This window comes from Sinocyclocheilus rhinocerous, unplaced genomic scaffold (genome assembly GCF_001515625.1).
Source record: "Sinocyclocheilus rhinocerous isolate Xijiao unplaced genomic scaffold, SAMN03320098_v1.1 scaffold514, whole genome shotgun sequence".
In the NCBI taxonomy this organism is placed as follows: Eukaryota; Metazoa; Chordata; class Actinopteri; order Cypriniformes; family Cyprinidae; genus Sinocyclocheilus; species Sinocyclocheilus rhinocerous.
This window is the reverse complement of record NW_015658605.1, coordinates 230115-242137: the sequence shown is the minus strand read 5'-3', so window position 1 is coordinate 242137 and position 12023 is coordinate 230115. Positions and strand designations below refer to the sequence as shown.

The window sequence follows — 12023 nt, the reverse complement described above, 5'->3', positions numbered from 1 at the left end:
GTGGGTATTGTGTTGTGGATTTGATGTTTAGTGTAGTGTTAGTGTTTCTGTTTAAAGAATGCTTTTTTGACTATCTGTGACTCAGGTAAGTCAGATTTCCAAGTCATCTTCTTATAATAATTCTAAACCATGGTGGGTTTTTTGTTTGCATTTTTTTTTCTACACCTCAGGTCAAATTAATTTCACGTCAAAGTAAACTCCAGTTAAATACAGCAATTGTACACTTTGCCTCTTATGGAGCTCCTAATCGGACAAGGTGCTTTTGTGACTGAACGTGGTATCAACACAAATGTTGCAAGCAAAGTCAAAAGCATCAAAATATGATTTTTCCTCCCATCTTAATATATATTTTTTTTTACATCACCTTGTCCCCTCAAGGGCTCCATAGCCTCTAAATGCAGTGTTGGAAATACTATTAGAATTAGAATTAGTAATAGAAATTATAAGTTCTACACACATTTATATGACTATATTCAAGTATTCTGACTGATTCTGACAGGAAATGTGAATAATGTGTAGTAAAAGTAGACTAGGGTGTATATAAATGAATTATATTAATTAATTAATTTTATTTTATATATATATTTATTTATTTTATTATTATTCTTGTTTTGTAAAGTGGCTGCAGGCTGACACTTTATTATAATGTCAATTTATAACAGACTTCCAAAAGTGTATTGAGGTATATTCGTTTTACCTCTCATTTTTCCTAGCTTAGAAGACAACTTGCCACAAAGTGGCACATCTTACCCCACTCTCCTCTATATTAAAATCCCTAAATTATCTATCCAAACAAGCACAGTATGCAAAACAATATGACACGTTTTCAGAGGCTGGAAGATGTCTACACTGGAAGTGAGCGAAACGATAGAAATAAGCCAGTCCCATTATTATCAACAAAGGTGTTCACACTGCAAGTGACTTGATGTGATGCACCTGAGTAGTTGACATATAATATGTCTTTGGACTTTTTTTCTAAATCAACATCAAGACTATTGAATTAAATTCTGAACGTATGATGGGAAGTGTATATCTTCCTTATTTTGAGTTTTTTTCTACAATTCACATTTGACATGGAATTTTTAGAAGTTCAAATATTCCATGCAGTCTGTCAGTAAATATAATATTATAGAAGCTGCATATATAAAATATAAAATGAATAGGAATATACAGTTTAAAACGTTTTTAAGGAAATGGTTTTACGTTTCCGCCACGTGCAAGGTGATTGCGACTTTTGTTACAACTTTTTTTCTCGCAATTGAAAAGTCAGAATTGAGAAAAATGTCAGAATTGCGAGTTTATATCTCACAATTCTGACTTTATATGTTGTAATTCTGAAAAAAAAGTCAGATTTGTGAGAAAAAAAGTCAGGATTTTGAGATATAAACTCGCAATTCTGACATTTTTGTACCGCTGAACATTCAGCAGAACATACCACGCAGTCTTCTACCGGTTTTCAATTATTCGGACGCTTTGCTGAACATTGTAGTTGGCGGAGCAGCAGCGTTGTTAAAGTGCTTTAAGACACGCATGCATGGGAGGCGAGCCGGCGCACTCGTCAAGCTCCGACAGCACGATTCTCCGCTCTCTACCCAACGAAATGGACAAACTTCTCCTGCTCTCCCGAATAAATATAGACATTTTAAACTCTGCTGCTCTGTTTCACGGAAACTAGTGTTGAAGAAAATGTGCTGTCCCGATCTAGAAGCGCTCTTCATCAACTGTAAGCCGTTCTACTCGCTGCGGGAGTTTTCCTCGTTCATTCTCGTAAGTGTTTACATTCCTCCGCAAGCGTGCGTGAGCGCGGTTCTACAACAGCTGGCTGATCAAATCACAGACATAGAGCAACAACACCCGGACTCTGTTATAATCATTCTAGGGGACTTTAATAAAGCAAACCTCACACGTGAACTGCCAAAATACAGACAACACATTACATGCCCCACCAGAGACAAAAACATTTTGGACCCCGGTTACACCACATTAAATTATGCATATCGCTCCGTACCCAGAGCAGCTTTAGGACTCTCTGACCACTGCCTGGTTCATCTTCTCCCAACATACAGGCAAAAACTTAAATCTGCTAAGCCTGTAGTAAGGACTGTAAAGAGATGGACCAATGAAACAGAGCAGGATTTACAAGCTGGTTTCGACTGCACTGATTGGAGTGTTTTTGAAGCTGCTGCCACTGCTCTAGATGAGCTCACAGATTCTGTAACATTGTATATCGGTTTCTGTGAGGATATGTGCATTCCTACCAGGACTCATTTAACATACAACAATGATAAGCCATGGTTCACAGCAAAACTCAGACAGCTATGTCAGGCCAAAGAGGATGCCTACAGGAGTGGGGACAGAATCTTGTACAATCAGGCCAGGAACATGCTGACAAAGGAGATCAGAATGGCTAAGAGGAGCTTCTCTAAAAAGCTGGAAAACCAGTTTTCAGCCAACAACCCTGCTTCAGTGTGGAAAGGCCTGAAAGACATTACAAACTACAAGACACCATCCCCCAGCACTGAGTCGAATCAAAATCTTGCTGAAGAGTTTTACTGTAGATTTGAAACTCCCAGTCTCACACCCCACACCCTTTTTGACCATCTTTCTACACAAATATTAACACCTCCAGCATCCCCCCTCTCCCCCCTCCTGCACTTCAGATCAGTGAAGATTATGTGCGCCAGGTCTTCAGGAAGCAGAAGAGCAGAAAAGCACCAGGCCCAGACTGTTTTTCACCAGCCTGTCTAATAACCTGTGCTGACCAGCTGGCCCACATCGTTTTACAGATCTTCAACAGATCACTGGAGCTGTGCAAAGTCCCTGCCTGCTTCAAACACTCCACCATCATCCCCATCCCAAAGAAACCCAAAATCACAGGACTTAATGATTACAGACCTGTTGCTTTAACATCTGTGGTCATTAAGTCATTTGAGAGACTGGTGTTGGCTTATCTGAAGGACATCACTGGACCCTTACTGGACCCCCTGCAGTTTGCTTACCGAGCAAACAGGTCAGTGGATGATGCGGTCAACATGGGACTGCACTACATCCTGCAGCATCTAGACAAATCTGGGATTTATGTGAGGATTCTCTTTGTGGACTTCATTTCGGCCTTCGACACCATCATCCCAACACTCCTCCAGACCAAACTAACCCAGCTCTCTGTTCCCAGCTCTATCTGTCAATGGATCACCAGCTTTCCACAGACTGAGGAAATTCATATCAAACAGCGGCACCATCAGCACTGGCGCTCCTCAGGGATGTGTGCTCTCCCCACTGCTCTTCTCCCTGTACACCAACGACTGCACCTCTACTGACCCCTCTGTCAAGCTCCTGAAGTTTGCAGGCGACACCATAGTCATCGGCCTCATCCAAGACGGTGACGAGTCTGCTTACAGACAAGAGGTTGAGCAGCTGGCTGTCTGGTGCAGTCACAACAACCTGGAGCTGAACACGCTCAAAACAGTGGAGATGATCGTGGACTTCAGGAGAAACCCCCCTGCTCTCCCCCCACTCACCATCATGAACAGCACTGTGGAAGAAGTGGAGTCATTCAGGTTCCTGGGCACCACCATCTCTCAGGACCTGAAGTGGGACAATCACATTGACTCCATTGTTAAATAGGCCAAACAAAGGTTGTACTTCCTTTGCCAGCTGAGGAAGTTCAACCTGCCCCAGGAGCTGCTCACACAGTTCTACTTATCCGTCACTCAGTCTGTCCTGTGTACATCAATAACTTTCTGGTTTGGCTCAGCTACAAAATCAGATATCAGAAGACTACAGAGGACGGTTCGGACTGCTAAAAGGATTATTGGTGCTCCCCTGCTCACCCTTCAAGGACTGTATGTAATCCAGAGTGAGGAAAAGGGCTCAGAAAATCACTCTGGATCCCTCTCATCCAAGCCATCTCCTTGAACTTTTGCCGTCTGGCCGGCACTACAGAGCACCGAACACCAGGACAGCCAGGCACACAAAAAAAGGGAAAAAAATGTCTCTTTCCCCAGGCAATCTACCTCATGAACAGTTAAATATATATATTTATTTATTATCTGTGTGCTGTTGTTGTCTCTGTGTACTGGAAGCTTCTGTCACCAAAACAAACTCTGTGTATGTGCAAACATACTTGGCAATAAAGCTCTTTCTGAATTCTGACTTTTGGATATTTAGCATAGGATGTGTCAACTTCTCAAAAGTGTTTCATGTCAAATACCAGCTTGCAGTTAATAGACACAATTTTTGTTGCGCTGCAAATAAGTTATTTAGTGAATTTATTTAGTAGATTTATTGAATGGGTTGATTACTATTAATTTCAGTTGTTTTTCCTGTTACATTAAAGCCAGTTTCTGGCCTCCTTATTTTATCATCTAAATCATCATTTTCTAACCATATATGGTTCTAGCAATTATTCTATTGTGTGTAAAAATTCTACAATAGTCCAAACAAGCAAACAAATAAATGTATTTATTTGAAATGAAAAGATATAGTAGGATACAAAGTTATTCACCCATTTTATTGGATGAATAACCTGGTCTCTGGTTAGTGAACACGGCTGAGGTGGTGTATGACCTCCTAGGAGGTTTCATTGCGACAACGTTGGTCACTTCCAATGTAGACATGGTTTAAGTGTGTATAAAGATGAATCTGCCCTGTGTTTTCCTGCGTATGTGCTTCTTTGATCATATATGTTTTTCCCCCTAATAACACAAGTATAAAAGGTAGATTTCTCAAATTCAGTCAAATTCAAGTTCTCTGATACTTATGTACTGTGAGCATTGATTGAGTCATGTCACATTTATCAAGCAATGTCATGTTTTCTTGATCAGATTCCTCAAAAATGAATTTACTGTTTGTTTAGGTAAATGACCCTCAATGGATAATTACGCTTTATTGAATGTGTGTGTTACATACTGTGTGCGATGCGAGATGTATGGAACGCTATGTTGAAATACACCTGAAAGTGGTCATGGAAACAGAGCAAAGTGATAGATGGGGTTCTGTCCGATCCCTTTTATCGCTCTTTTGCCAAGATATCAAATAGACAAGTCAAAGTGTTAACTGATGTACCCTGCTAAAGTACTGCTTAGAAATGTACAGATCCCTCCATCAAGAGCTGAATTTACAAATTGAAATGACAAAAACTGTGAGTCCTCTTGTGAAACAACAGTACACTTAATTTTAAACGTGTGTCATGTAATTAAATACATTTGTCATTACACATTTGTAATAATGAAGTTGCAGTTTGGTACATTTAAATACTGTATATATGAACTTTAAATCGAATCGAATAACACATTAGAGTTTGAATCAAGTAGTTTATACTTGTGCTTTAGTTTGTTATTCAACACATCAAAATAAGTGTTCAACATTCAAGTATGCAAAGTAAAATTAATACATAATGATTTAAAATGTACTTTGAAGTAAAACATTTAATTTGACATGACATTACTTTGACACTACAAGTTCACATTAAATAGTCGTCGCCTAATGGTTAGAGAGTCGGACTTGTAACCCAAAGGTCACGGGTTCGAGTCTTGGTACCGGCAGGTATTGTGGGTGGGGGGAGTGAATGTACTCCATGGAAGTGAATGTCTTCCAACCTCAAGAGCAAAAACCCTGGCCGCCGCAGCAAAAATGGCTTTCCACTGCTCCGGGTGTGTGTTCACTACTCACTGCTGTGTGTGTGCACTTGGATGGGTTAAATGCAGAGCACAAATTATGGGACACCATACTTGGCTACACGCCACTTTCTTGTTCACAAGGGTCTAAACCAAAAGTCAAAAACCTCACATATTGCTGAATGATATGCTTTTGATATTTAAAAAATATTGAGCTCAACATTTCCCTCTAAAATGACTAAAACATGAAGGCAATAGAAACTGCAAAATGTACATTTTTTTAATCTAAGGGCTGTTATAAAATGCACAGATATTGTGATAGATAGATGATAGATGAATAGAAAGGCAAACAGGCAGACAGATGAATTAATGGAAGAGCAATTCAAAGAGATGGGCAGTGGAGGAAAGACAGAAGGCTAAATTTTAGGCAGGGTTTGGGGGAGATTCGCACAGGGTGAAGCACACCAGGTTTGGCAGGTAGTGTTTGTATTATCACACTAATTGTTAAAAAAAAAGGGAAAACGCCTCTTCTCTTCAATTTGTTTAATTTAGCTGTTCTGTTCTTGTGATGAACAGAGAATGAACGTGAGTGTTCCCACATTATCATCTTGTCGGTGCAGAAACAAGATTAGATTTCAGCTATTAGATTTTAGGGTTAAGGTATGCGGTTAGTGGCTGGAATATTATCAACATTATCCAATAACCATCATTTCTCTCAGATTTTAGAGGCTGGTTATGGTTTTAATTAAGTAAAAGGAAAGGGTCCGGGCTACAATTGATTGATCGGAATGTTGTACCAGTAATAACAAAGGAGACTGATCCAGGAACCATGTCCTACTTAAAATCCAACATCAAGGGAGCCAGATTAAGGAAGTCAGCCATGATCAGGAAGACAATGCTGCAGTCTTTAACATCCCAGAATTTAACCCTGGTTTTGAAGAGGCCCCATTTGCCTTCCAAGGACTAGCAGTGTACTTGGCAGGGGTGGTTGCTATGTGTGGACCTCAGCCGTGCTTGCTTCTGAAGCACCTCTCATGATGTTTGTTTATGCATTGGTCACTTTTACTGCTTTCATTCTGCAGAATCTCTCCCAGAGTAACCTGGTTAATGAGGTTGTTGCTGTAGTCCAATGTTAAGGAGCATTTGATGGTGGTTTGAATTTCAGAGCAGCATGTGGTAAAATGTCTAAACAAAGTAAATAAAGGATGAGATGACAGCAGGACAAAGGAGGATTTCTGCCTCTATCATGCCCTTCTTGATTTATCACTTTTAGCCTTGCTTACCTTCAGACTGAAGGCTTTATTCTCTTGGAGTGGAAGACCATGTTCAGACTATGTTGGCCTAACACTCTCTAAAACAGGGCTCCTCAAATCTGATCCTAGAGGGACATGGCCCTGCAGAGTTTAGCTCAAACCCTGATCAAACTCACTTACCTTTGATTTTCTAGGGATCCTGATGACCTTGACGAGCTTGCTTAGGTATGTTTGATTAGGGTTGGAGCTAAACTCTGCAGGGCATTGGCCCTACAGGGCAAGATTTGAGGAACCCTGCTCTAAAGAGATGGATCAAGATGTCCTCAGAGTACTTGAAAGGAGCAAGTGCACTTCATTTCCAACTTTCAGCTCAAACCTTTCATGATTCCAAGTGGGCCCAAAATCTGGGATAGATTCTGTTGTAAACTTGTGTCCCAAAGATGGAAATACCACTCATTTAAGAAACAGTATATGGATGTTGGATTGGGAGGACAAGTGATGAAAGAAGCATTGAAGAGGACAGGACGTTTATGTCAAGCTGAAGTAATCATTCATGAATAGGGGTTCGGTCAGGGGTGTCCAGTCCTGCTCTTGGAAGGACACTGTCCTACAGAGTTTAGCTCCAAACACAATTACACACACCTGAACCAAGGTAATCAAGGCTTTCAGGATTACTTCAAGGCAGATATGTTGGGACGAGGACCTCCAGGACCAGGAACCGACACCACAGGGTTAGGTGACCAACAGCTGATCAAGACACTCAACTGAAGACAGTGGAATATAAGGAAAAAAAATATCTCTCTCTGTCAGCCATCTAAAAGGTGCTGAGAAAACATGAAGGTAAGAACATTTTTGAAGACGTTAACTACAAATTTGCTTGCTTTTTGCAACTTTGAAGACACCAGACAATTCCAAAGAGGATTAAACTGATCAGTTGTTATATTATGGACTCTACATTCATGTTTCCACCCAACAAACTGCACCTGAGCTCTTTTGTCTCCTCTTCCTGGTGTAAGGATGAACGCAGAGGAAGTCATCACCGTTAGGGGTGTAACGATACACGTATTCGTATTGAACCGTTCGGTACGAGGCTTTCGGTTCGGTACGCATTACAAACCGAACGATTCGTTGAACTAATCCTATTACATTTGGAAAATAAAAGAGCTTAAAGTGTGTGAAATATAATGTTCTCAGTGTCACTGCGCTCAACAAGGCAGCCTAAACGACATAACAGGCAACGTGCTGTCTGCCCAGCAGCCCTGCGATAACCTCCGCAATAATTACCAAATAACTGACGTGCTGCGAGGATAACAAAAGATTAGGCTATTTACTCCTGAATTAAAATGTTTTTAAAAAAGGTATTTTAAAACTGGTCTATACAATGAAATATAGGCCTATGATTAAAATATTAACACTTCAGTCATCAATAAAAATCAATGAAATAAAAAGCTTTTATTTCAAGCACCGACTTTCAAAAACAACCTGTTTAAAATGTTTCTTCTCATTGTTTTTCACTATTTAATATTAGAAACAATTAGCTATATAACGTTATCATCATATGTTGAAGTAGATTCGTCTCTCGTCGTCTCTGAGAATATGTCAGATGCCGAAAGCTCCATCATTCCGTTTTTACTTTCACCGGCATAACTCTTGTGCAAAGTTTACACGTTGCTTGTGTGATATCATTGGCTCGCCTTCATGGTTTAAAACAGAAATATTTCCAACATTGCGACGTAACCAATTACCCCCAATTACCAATTACCTCTGCAATAGCGTAACGGAACATGCTGATGACGTACCATGTCTGTGTGAACAGGGTGCGCGGAGGTATGCAAATACATACACTGACAGGCAGGACAGCCTATCGTAGCGCTCGGATCGAGGGATATGATTGGATGAGCATTTGTCCTACGCCTTCCACAGATGATATGAATACATTTAGACAACTTAACCTAGTGATTGCTATCGGGATGTGAAGGCACTTTCAAACAGCATAACAAAAAATGTTTTGGAACCAAATCACCTACCCTGCCTTTAACCCTACCCCATACATGAACACAACTACTACAACAACTAGCTTATTTACTATCAGTAAGCAACAAATTATGAGTTTATTGTCAGTTAGTTAACAGTGAATATATGTAGAGCCAGTGGAGGGGCGGTGTGATGACAGAGTTCTAATGTTCAATATAATTTGGGCATTTGATTCTGGATGAGCTGCAGAGGTTTCACTGAGAGGCTGGCCAGAAATTAGATACTATATACGACTAGGGCTTGTACTATAGGACCTGAGTAGCTTGCCTAGAAAGGTGCAGAAGTAATGTATTGACTGTGCAGTGCCAGAAAAAATGTGCAAAAATTGTACCTTTAGAGGTATAACAGCTTGTCACTGGTGAAGTGCCCTTAAAAGGACAACTTTGTACCTTATCTACCCCTAAAAGGTGTATGTTAGTAACTTAGAGTTGTGGAATGTACTCGGTACTACTATGAACCTTTTAGGGGTAAATAAGGTACGAAGATGTCCTTCTGAGGGTACTGCCCCAGTGACGAGATGTTGTTCCCCTGAAGGTGCTATTTTTGCACACTGAGTATGGAAAGCATGTGGGATGCATATGACAGACCGTTGTCCAGTGTGGTGCCAAGGTTCTTGGCTTTATGTGGGGAAATGACCGTGTTGTCTATGACGAGGTCTTGGCAAGGATGTTTCTTGGCCGGGATGAACAGCAGTGTGGTTTTCAGTAAATTCCGCTTCAGATGATGGCCATTTATCCATGCACAAATGCATTTCCAGGTGATAACTTCACTAAGTGATTTGGTGTGAAGTCAGAATATACTTAGCACTGATCCTGTGGAAAACGAATGGGTAGTTGCTGTGGAGATAAAGCAGATCCTTTTCATGGTAACTGGTTAGTTCTGCTCTGAGCCTGTAATGTCTGCTTCATTGAGAGTAAGGAGAAGGATATGGTGGTTCACAGTGTTGAATGCTGCTGATAGATCTAGCAGGATTGATGACAGGTTTGCTGTTTTGGCTGTACTTAGCATGCTATTCAGTGTAATTACTGCAAGCTTTAAAGAAACTTCTCAAATAAGGTTAAAACGAATGACTTGCATATAGATAGAGATGATGGAGGTGACTTTGCAATGGTCTACAAAAGTAACTTTCACACAAATACTTTCACAAATTGGTGGCCGTAAATTACATTGCAGTTAGATTGCTGTCATTTTATGATGTGTAAATGTGAGGAAAAATAGAACTATTTCTATTATCTAACAATTTCTCATTTATGTGTTTATGTATGATGTGTATCAAGCCATAATCTGTTAGATTAAAGATTATTTCGACATGAATATGTAAGAATCTAGCATTGCAATCGATTACCCGACAGGGACTAAGGCAACGTATGGAAACATTACTTTTCCTGGTTTAACTCTGTCAGGGTGCTTTTAGATGAAATTGAAACAAAGCACAAGGACAATGCAGCAGCCATGCACAACAGTAGAACAGAATGTTCATAGCCTCATCGACTGCTGCTTGCACTATTATGCATGGCAAATGCAGCACCCTCTAGTGGCGTGTACTGCTAAGTGTTTTTCACCCTTGAGTTGCCATGTGTCCTTGTTGGCTTTTACTTATTACAGTAACAAGCAATTTAAGTAAGAACAGACTAGTAACATTTTTTGTTTATATTGAGATTTTTGTTCAGGAGTATTTCAATAGAATGTTTTTCTCACTGTAACTATTAATGGGAAAATTCACTCAAAAAATAAAGATTCTATCATTTATTCACCCTCGTGTTGTTCCAAACCTGTATTATTGTTATTTTCTTCTGTGGGACATTAATTATAATTTGATTATTTTCAAAATGACAAGAAAAAGAACAGGATGCCTGAAAGGATGGGGCCTAAAAAGTTTGCCACTGCTCGGTGAGAGATTGCGAGTAAACGAACTAGTTTATATCTAAAATGTTAGATGGTTAATTTTAAATTTTTTAATGATCTAATTTTATAATAATACAGTACATGGTTAATTTTGAAATTGGTAAAATAAAAAAAATTCAATGAAAACTTCAAATTATCTAAGCAATTTCTGTAGTTTTATTAAAAAAAATTTTTATTTATGTTTTTTTTTACAAAAAGTTATTGAAAGTGATATCAAATATATTTGGATATAGGGGGAAAACTGTAGATTGATTTCTAATTAAATCAATATTGCCAAGAAAATGATAGACTATAAAATTAACCCCTTAATTGTGAAATTTTGCATTATTGTCTGTTGTCAATAGAGTTGCAATGTATAAAGCACAGAAGTCACACTCAAGCCAAGCAGCTTTCTGTTAGTCAGCACAGTGAATTCATGTGACCAACTTAACTTATTATTATTACTCAGAAAAAAAAAATAGAAACAGTTTTCACTCAAAAATTGCTAGTAAATTTCTCAATTAATTAAATGTGAAATTCTGAATTTGAATGACTTAAATTTATAAAAACATTTTTTTACAGATTGAGTCATAAAAATGTACTGCAGAGCAGGAATAGCTCTTGTTGTTTCTTTGAAAGAATGAAAGACGAGTACTTTGAATCCCCTCTTGATTCCTGAGTCACCTCAAAGGGTCGTGGGATTCACTGCCAGTGCAATAAATCCTCTTGAGAGGGAATCGCCATAGTAATCCCAATTCCTCCATACCAAGCTGCTCACTAGAAAACTCCCTCATTTTAACTGATAACCTGAGCTCTAGATGTAGTTTTGCTCTGTCCACTTCTGCAACGCACATTTATTTGGGTGCATATTGTTGGCATGGATGTGCTTTTCTCAGCATGGGCCTAGGAGAGAGAAGACGGAGGGGCCTTTTCAGGCAGGGAGTGACATCTTTTATTGAAAGAGACTGGGCCCCCCTCAGACACACACACACACACACACACACACACACACCATGCCCTCCCCATCCGTGTCTGGGCCATTGTCACCAGGCTTGGTACTCCTGAAGTACCCCCCACCCCTCCAAGGGTCTTTGTCACTGTAAGTCCTTCTGCAGACTGAAACAGTGCCAAACCTCACAAACACACACACACACACATAATGTGTCCTTTTCCCAAAGGCTCATTCAGAAGGGCCCTTTGCTTGTCAGAATGCATCGAGCAGGTCTGCGCAGATCGA

At 39.7% G+C, this 12023-nt stretch overlaps 1 protein-coding gene across 2 annotated transcripts in view; it reads left to right on the top strand.

Moving 5' to 3' along the window:
• Nucleotides 1-12023, top strand: part of LOC107722748 (ankyrin-1-like) — a 138628-nt gene that overhangs the window by 39723 nt on the left and 86882 nt on the right. The window lies entirely within an intron of this gene.